Here is a 9,620-nt window from a genome sequence, read left to right as displayed (position 1 = left end):
CCCCAGCTCCATCCTCCCTTCTCTCCTCGCTCTTCCTTTCCCGCCCTGGGTCCCCCAGTTTTTCTACTGTGCGATGCCCCATTCGCTACCCCCTCCACGCGCGCGCATCTTGCATCCCCTGAGCCCCTGGCACACAAGAGGAGACTATGCCCCCTCCTGCAAAAGTGTGTGAACTAAATGCTTCAGTAGCGTCTCCTCTTTTCCCTCCAGGTGGGACCAGCCCAGTTCGCAGGGTGAGATGAAAGGTAAAGCTAGAACTCCCCCTTCCTGGGCAGGCGGTTGATAACACAGGTAGTCAGACCAGTAAAGGGCCGAGCTGTGAGGATGCAGCCTCCAGTGCGGCCTGGGAAGTGCGGTAGACAGGAGGTGGGGGAGGTGTTCACCCAGGTGAGGATTTTGGATGGCTTCTAACCCCTACACCATCGCCTGTTGGCAGTCGACTCGGGGCAGTTCCCGACCTGTTGCTCAGGTGGGGCTCTCTGGGGACCAGTCAGAATGAAAAGAGGGAGCGCCTGCCCCTTTCTTGGATGGATACCAAATCCCATGATGGGAAACTCCAGGGAGAGAAAAGGGCATTCCAGGCCCTGTGGGTGTTTTGGGGGCTGGCTATCCTGGAAAGTTTAGGGTAGGTGGGAAACGTGAGGAAAACCTTGAAAGTTTTTAAGCAAAAGAATAAGCTGATACAAGAGGTATCCAACTCGCTTTTGTATTCCCCGAGGCTGACATACAGTGGGCACCCAGTAAATCCTCGTGGATTCAGCACTCAACTTGAAGTGCTATGCTGGATGATGGAAAGAAAGTGGGGGGATTCTGCCACAATTCACACGCCTGGGACCTATTTAAGATACTTTTTCTTCTCAGATAAGATTGACAGTTATGTTTATGCTTAAACTTTAAAAGGGGAACTGGTCCTCCTTATCTCCCCATTTCCTCTGCTACCTTCCCAGTGATGGCCAAGAGTTGAGGAGGAGCAAGGAGAGCCTAGAAAATAGGAAGTCAACTGGCTGGTAACCTTCCATATTCTTCTACATAACCAGGTAGGTACCTATCCAGAGTGAGTTAGCCTTCTGGTGGGGACTTGAAGAAGAACAAGGTCAGAGGGGGAGGCGGAAGGTGGAGGGAGGGAAGTAAAAAAGAGGCAGCCACTCTTCGTTGTCTCTATGCATTAACCCCAACTCCCATCCCCAAATTGAACCTCCTATCTTGTGTCCAGCCTACCCTTCACCATAGGACCTTTCAAGGAGGCCAGCCCGTCTCAAAAACACCACAGCTAATTGGAGAGAGGACTCACACAGAAAACAACAGCACACTTGGAAAACAGTCATTATCACTGTACTAAAGTAAAGTTCTGAGTGCCCTTTTTAATTTTGTCATATTTGAAATAAGCAGTATGGCCATGATTAGTGGGTAGCACACCAGGTGAAAGAAATCTCTTCTGGAAACCTTAACACTTTGGCAAACAGGCCCATAATTTTCTAAAGAGTAACTACACTTGATTGAAAAGTTTCATCTTTTGCAAAGGATTGGCCCTCCCCTTCTGTGTGACTCAGTGTTGTGCTAAAGGTTGTCACTTGCATGAATGCAATTTCTTGTAATTCTAGCACCTATTTCCAAAGGATCCTTTCTGGCAATGTCTGTCCCTTTATATCAAAATATGGTGGTGTAAACAGCTGAGCCTGGCCTCAATAGCTAAGCCACCCAACCATTCATCACCAGCTGTGACCTCATTTTACTCCACTTCCTGTTCTTTTCCTTGCTCCACAATAAGCAGACCCTCAGTCTATGCCACTCTCCTTTTTATTAACAGATTTCACTTTCCTGACAGCCTTTTTGTGGAAACATTTAGAACTTCCGCAGTTTAACAAGAAGTCCTCGATAAGACCTAATAGATTAACTTGGAATTCTTCAAAGTTCAAGTCAGCGAAGTTGTTCAGGGTCAGTTACTGTAACTTCAAAAAGAGGGACAGGCTTAGTCCTAAATGATTGATGAGAACCTTTTTCTCTGGAACTTTACAAAACAAAGACTCTGTATTACACCACTCATTCAAGATAGATTAAGGGCATTTTGGAAAACTATATTCAAAAAATATTTCCCAGTGGATGGCTTCAACAACTGTTAAAACCAAACAGGGAAAATCACTATTTCAAGTACATGATGCATTCTGACCTGGCATTTGAAGAACGAGCTACTGCTGAATGACCTTTTCTAGGAGAAAATTAAAAGACACTTTGGATGAGACGTTCCTGAGGTGAACATCAGGCCCACATCTTCACTGGAATGCCTGTTGAATCAACCCCACTTAGGAGGATGATCACTGAATCTGTTCAGAATGGCTCAAGACTGCCCATCCTTTATCCTAAAGAAGGGATACTCTTGAGTGTGGCTTGAGCCGCACTTCCTGTAGCTATTGTTGATCCCTTGGCCCAGTTCCTAAATGCATTCAATTAGTGTTTATTTAACACCTACCATGTATAAGACATTCTGCTGGGATCCAATGGCCTAAGTCTAAGACCTGTTTACTGCTTCATAGCATCTTAGCTCTTTAGGGAGATGACAAACAAGAAAGTAACTACACGAGACTTTACAGTTTAATACAATTAAAGAGATATCTTAAAGAAACACAGGGAAAGCTGGGCATGCATGGTGATGCAAGCCTGTAACCCCAGCACTTGGAAAGCTGAGGCACCAGGATCTCAGGTTTGAGGCCGCCTGGGCTACATATCAAAACCCTGTCTCCCAAAACGAAAAAGAAAAAGAAATACAGGAAAGCCACGGTGATATTTCAAATATTTTTCAGTATATGAGCAGGATGTAAGTGACTGACATTTTGTTCTTAACTGAACTGCGCTGTTTGTATTCTTGGGCCTAGAAGATGTCCCCACTGGTCTATTCCACACTCCCTGGTGTTTAGAAGAGCAGTGGGGTTGAATTCAGGGATAGTTAGCCCCTGGTAAAACAAACAGTAAAGTTCTAAAGGGGGAGGTACCTCTTGAGGCTCCTACAATTGCAAACAGAACAGCCTCCAGCCTGTTTCCACCTAGAGTCAATTCTTCTAATCCTCTCCTTAGGAAAGTTGTTCTAATGCTCTCTCTAGCCTTTTAACAATTTGGAAGAACTATAATGGGTTTTCCTGCTTTGATTGCCAGTTAGCTTCCTAATTTGGAGCTAATTACTAAACTGCTTAAAAATTTAAGGCAAAGAGACATCTATTTACTGACAAGCTTTCCATTTATCACTGTGGTATCTGAGGACATGGCTCTCAGCCAAGAACAGAAATTTCCTCTTCAAACACAGAACAAACTATGCCTCCTTAATGTGGCACTTGGATGTTTTCTTACCCATCATCAACCAACTATGTTGTTATCTTCAGATGTTAGTTATGGGGGGAGTTTGAAGCTTAAGATCTGGGAAGAACTTCCAGGGTTAATGCTGTATGAAACAAAACTATAAATTTTTCTGTTTGGGGATTTTTACTATGAAGAAAGCTTTCAGTCATTTGGAAAGAGTCTTTGGTTCCAACTCACTTAGTGGCTTTCCTAACTTAATTGGTTCCTCATTTAAGTTTTTCTTTTTCACACTTTTGTTTGCAAATGTTGAAGCTGAGGGATTTTCTTTAATAGATAATGAACCTGAAAGTGGTCATGTTGTTACAAAGTCTGTTGGTTTAACTGATAGTTTCTTACCATCTTTCCAAAAGCATGGAGAATCAAGTTAACCACCTTTGAAAAGTGGAGATGTAGTTAGTTCCGTGGAGGTGTGCATGCCTAGCCCATGCAAGGCAGGAAAAAAAAAAAAAGTGAGTTGGACTTCATGTAACAATTTAATGGAAGATGGTGTTGACAAATGATGTGACAAGAATCCTATTATTTATGCATTTCTCAAACTATGTCTGCAGGTTTATATTCACGCTCACTGTGAAACATATTTTATATATGCATGAAATTAGAACAAAAATAAATAAAAGCATTAGTATTGAATCTCTAAAAAGTGTGTGCTCTTGATACCTCTTCTCATTTTCCAAGTTTTCAACAATAAGCACATAATGTATACTGAGGAAAAAGTAAGGAATGTCACTGAAATACATTCCGAAAATCCCGTCATCTCCAGAAAGTAATGCATGATTAATTACAGGACCTTTTTTGTTCCTGGCTTCCACTCTATGTGGACCTCAGACTTGCCAAGTCTCAGAGTCTTGACTTTGTACCTAGACTGAGAATTTCCTCTCATTTTTCACTTTGCATGCCACGAGAGGCCTTGACAGGAGAGAGAGATCGTTTTTGAGGAAGGGGCTAAAAGGCAAGCTGTGGGTTAAGGCAGTCATGGAAGGGCTCCTGGGTGGAAAGAGGGTTATTTTAAGGGGTGACGCCGAAGATGTAGAGGGAGGTCATAGACAGCAATAGTGCTGATATAAACCAAGCCACCTGGAGCAGGTTTGGAAGGCTACGGGAGAGATTTTTTTTTTTTTTTTTAAATGGGGTCTATGTTGCCCAGGCTGGCCTCTAAATCTTGAGCTCAAACGACCCTCCTTCCTCAGCCTCCCTACTAGCTGGGATAACAAGTGTGCACCACCACACCTGGCTTGAGGTTTCTTGAAAATGAAGTTGGCTGAACATCCAACTGAATCTGACCACATTGAAAGGAGAGTTATATACATGGAGAGAATTTAGGAATAAATTAGTAATAAGTACCACAGAAAACATAGTATTTTTTTTAAAGAAAATTGTTAACTCCAGGAATACAAAGAGTTGCACAGAAAAGTGATCACAGAACATTATGTAACTCAGCTAGCACTAGTATTTGAAGAGTCTTCCTGAAGTATAATTGTAATGAAGGATATACCAAATATCAACCTAGTCAAAATGTTTGTAAAACTACTTTAAAAACAAGTATCTGTCTGTATGTGGGGCGAGAACAGAAAGGAGGATAAAACAGAAAAGCAGTGTGCTATTTGGAAATATAGGTATATCAAAACAGTGAGTAAAAGGGATTTTCTCTGGAGGGCATGAAATGAGAGGAAGATTTGTTTTCTTTTTTTGCCTTGTTTTGTTTTCTCAATAAGAAATAACAACTCAAACTTAAGTTCATAGCTTTGATAAAGACATTTGGGGAAAAAGAGTGTCCATGTACTATCTCTTGCTTACCAGCTTGAAACAATCCCAGGGAAAGATGAACAAGAAGTAAGTTTGTAGTTACACATTTATGCGATCACTTCTTGGCCTCACTTTGTGGGTTGTCGGCTCTCGAGGGAAGTGGGCATGTCTGTTTGCTCCTCAGAGTACTTAGCACTGAGCACACTGCAGGTACTCCACACATACCTGTAACCGAATGCTGATGTAAAGTAAGACAGGTTTAGAAATCGGCGCAGACTACCTTCTCGAAGGCATGCAGAACTCGAGTATTCAGGTGGAATAACTCAATGTCTGGGAATTACCTTAAAATACTCCAGGAAAAAAAGAAGTGTGGGGAAAAAAGAGGAACAAAATCGACAAAACGTTCGTAACAAGTGGTAGGGCTTATACTAATCTCTCCATGTGTGTAGTTAGAAAATTCCCATAAAAAATAGTGATGACAATAGAGTTTGTGCAGAAAGAAGACTAGAAGGAAGGGGTAGCATAGTGGGATAAATATATTAAACTCATCTGGTTATTGGCAAATTTTGTGTAACAGGGAATACGTATGTAAAAATAAAGGGTCAAAGGAGAAAAAAAAAATCATGTTAAAGACAAACTTTACCAGGTTTGTACTAGATAGAGCCTTTAGCCCAGGAAGCAGACTAAAACCTGATTGGAAAAATAGTGAGTGAAATTGGTTTTCTCTGGAGGGCATGAAATGAGAAGATTTGTTTTGTTTTGTCTTCTTCTTGATAGTATTTTAGAATAACAGTTAACTCAAACTAAGTTCATAGCTTTGATAAAGACATTTGGAGAAAAAAAAAAAGTTTCCATACACTCTCTTTGCTTACTGGCCTGAGACAATCCCAGGAAAAGATGGACAAGACATAACAGTTTGTAGTTATGCATTTAATAAAGATGTGGAAAGGGGAAGTTGAATGAAGGACTGGAGAAATTAATATTTTATCCTCCAGATACATAGTTCCTGAAGGAGTATAAAAGTCCCAATTTGAAAGTCTCATGTTACAATAGTGAAAAACCGAAGCTCGAGAGGCAAAATAGCCTATATCTGAATCCTAGCTCCTCTACACCTTTGTTTCTATCTGTAAGACTGGAACAGTCTTAGAATGGTATTATGAGATGTGATGGTCAGGAGGCTTAAAGGAAAACAGTACATGTCAAGGCCTTGGGAAAGGACTCTGCCAAAAGAGCAAAGATCTTAGCAGGAATGTCAAAAAGGTACCATTTTGCCAGGGATCCAACTCCAAAGCAAACAGGAAAGCAATCCCAAGATTCACAAAGTTCTAAGAGAAAAGCAGGCTCACTGTTCAAGAGAAGTTTCACATCTGACTCAGAGGCCTGAGAGATTTCTTAAAGATGGAGGGTGGAAGAGAACACAGAGGAAGAGAGTTAAGGATGACTGTGCACATCTCACAGCTGCACAGTACCAGAAGATTGCCCAGGAATGAGGAGGACCCATTCTGAAGGCTATCCATCAGGAAAATGGCTATGCAGAGATATGTTTTAGCAACATGACCTGGCAGGAGTGGGAGGACTAGAGAACAGCAAGAGGAATAGTTCAGACAATAGATCTGGCCAGCAATCAATTTAAGGTATTGAGAAAAGAGTTTCAAAGTGAGAGAGACTGCAAAGGCAGGAATGTTCAATAAGTCAAGATAACCAATAAGATGTTCGAGGTAAGGAGATTCCAAGTTCTCCTGCTTAAGTTACAAGAAGCTGGTTGCTTCTCCCTCAGTCCTCTTTCTCAGTCAAGCTCATTCAGGCTGAAGTCCTTAGATTTATCTTGGACTTCTCTTTTTCTCTCACAACCCACAATCAACATTCCCTCAACAAACATTCACTCACTAATTGCCAGGCAGTGTTCTGGGACCAGGGAGTGCAGCAGTAAATAAGCCAGACAAAAGCACCTGTCATCATGGAGACGTATCTTCACATGTAGATAAATAAACAAATATGTCATATATTTGATAAGTAAGGAGTAGAATAAAGAGACAAGTGATAGAAGTATAGCAGGAAGGAGTTGTAATTGTAGGTAAATATTTCAGCAAAGATCCCATCAATTTAATCTTCAAAATAAATCCAAAACTACACTTCACACAACTTCCACTGCCACCATGTCATCTCTGAATAGCTTCCTGGTTAGTACAGTAGCCCACTAACTGCTTCTTTTCACCCTGCTTCCCTATAATCTACTCCCAACAGAGAACTGTTCATAGAATTTTAATAATTCTACTAAAACATAAGTCAGGTAATACCACTCCTCTGTCACTAACCCTCCACATGCATATCATTAACACTCAAAACAGTCAAGGCCAAAGCCTACCAAGACCCTTGGGTTACAGTTATCTGTCCCCTATCTGATTTCACTTGCCAGTACTCGCCTAGCTCACTCCACTCCAAGTGCACCAACCCCCTGGCTGTTTCAGACTCCAGGGACAGATGTCCATGAGTGATGTCTCATCTTCTTCACATCTTTACTCACTTGTCACATCTCTGTTGGTCTTTTTCTGGTCTCGGTATCTGAAAAAGCAATGGCCCATCAAGTCCTTATTCCCCTCCCTGGCTTTATTTTTTTCTCCTTAGCACTTAAAACCTTGTAACACATTACATATTTTATCTTTGTTTTTTTCCCCACACTAAACCCAGTGAGGGCAGGGATTTTTGTCTATTTTTTTTATCCAGCATTTGGGATAGTGTCTAGTATATAATAAGTACTCAATAAATATCTGAATAAATATAAAGTAACAAACAGGTCTGGGGGATGGCAAAAAGGCTAGAGAAAATGGGGAAAATGTGAGTGAATTTCACACTTAATTGTGAGCTGCCCATGGGACATCTGATAGAAGGTTCTTAAGGCAACAGAGCTCAGGATGCAGCTCAAAAGAGGTCAAAGCTAGAAAGATGAGCTTTGACATCTATCAGTGCAGAATGACTGAGAGAAGTTTGTATAGAACCCTGGAGAAGACTAACATTTAAAGGAAAGACAAATGAAGGGGAGCCAGAAAAGAGACTGAGAAGGAATTTTCACAAGAAGGGAAAACAAGAATGTAAGAGAAGGAAGCGTTAGAAAGACCAAGAGCAGATCTCAAAAAGAGGAATGTGGGTAACAATGTTCCACATCACAGAGACCTTAGGCAAGAGCACAGATGAAAAGAAGCCACTGGTCTTGACAATTAGGCAGACACTTGCAATGCTCATGAGACCAGCTCTGGTATGATGGTGGGCAAAGGAGCTGGGCAGGCCAGTTAAGGAGCAAATGGGTCATGGTGATGATAGAAAGATATCAAACAGACTGCTCTTCCACAAGTAATGAAAGGAAAGAACATAGACAAAGGGAGTAGAAAGAGAAATAACAACTGTCAGTGTCAATAATGTTACTAGAAACATTTATTAGCAATAAATATCCTTTCCATCTACCATGTATTCTTCATGGGAAGCTATAATATAACTCATTTAATCTTCATAAAATTCCCAGGAGGTGGATATTATTAATAGCCCCATTTTACAAATATGAAGTTGAGGCACAGGAATGCTAAGTAACTCATTTGTAAGGAAAGAGATTCAAATCCAGGGAGTTTGGCTTCTAATTCTACACTCTAAACTTTTTAAAGGTGGGATAAGGACTGGAGACATGGCTCAAGTGGTAGAGGCCTGCCTAGCAAGTGTGAGACCCTGAGTTCAAACCCCAGTACTATCACCAAAAAAAAAAAAGAATGGGGTAAGTTCAATTTGTTGTGAAACTGGAGGAAGAGACAGCAGAATGAGAAATTAAAGATGTAAGTGTGAAAAGCCAAGCCGTAGACAAAGAGTAACCCTAACAGCAGGGGAAACAGGCTAGCTTCATGGGAGCAGGAGCCCCTCCCTCTGCCTCTGAGGCAGGAGGCAGCAGTCAGGATGGGTAAATGATGAACAAGTGGCAGCAGAGATATACTCACTGCTGACATGCTATGTGTGGATGGTGCAGAACCCAGGAATGAGGCATGGCGTATCCATTATTGACACTGGGAATAGAAAGGAATTAGATATGCCAAAGGACTGTCACAAATAATGTAAGCCTGGGAGAGCTGAGGACCTGAGCTTATGATGGGGCTGCTCAGCATGATTCTGTTTCCCTCATTGTTTGGGGACCTAGGCACAGGGGTGGTGAGAAAAGTTTAGTTGCAGGGGAACTGCTGGTGCAGCTCAGTTGAGAGAGAACTGGAAATGAATGAGCAGGACACAGAAAAGAGAACGGTCAAGGGGATAACTCAAAGGGCAGGGAAGAATGTCAGGGTCATGAGGACAGGTGTAACAACCAGAGTCCCTCTCTACAGCAGGTTGCTGAGAACTAAGAGCAGAGGCCAGTCAGCCTTTCTGCTGAGCACAGAGGGAGCTGATGATGGACTCTCAAATGAAAAAGCATTGTGGAGGGTGACTAGCAACTGTCTAGACAGAGCCTTAAGGGAGCTGGAACTACAGGCAGGGAGGTGGGGAGGAAGGGCTTTTGG

This window comes from Castor canadensis, chromosome 12 (genome assembly GCF_047511655.1).
Source record: "Castor canadensis chromosome 12, mCasCan1.hap1v2, whole genome shotgun sequence".
NCBI classification, from domain to species: domain Eukaryota; kingdom Metazoa; phylum Chordata; class Mammalia; order Rodentia; family Castoridae; genus Castor; species Castor canadensis.
This window is presented reverse-complemented; position numbering follows the sequence as displayed.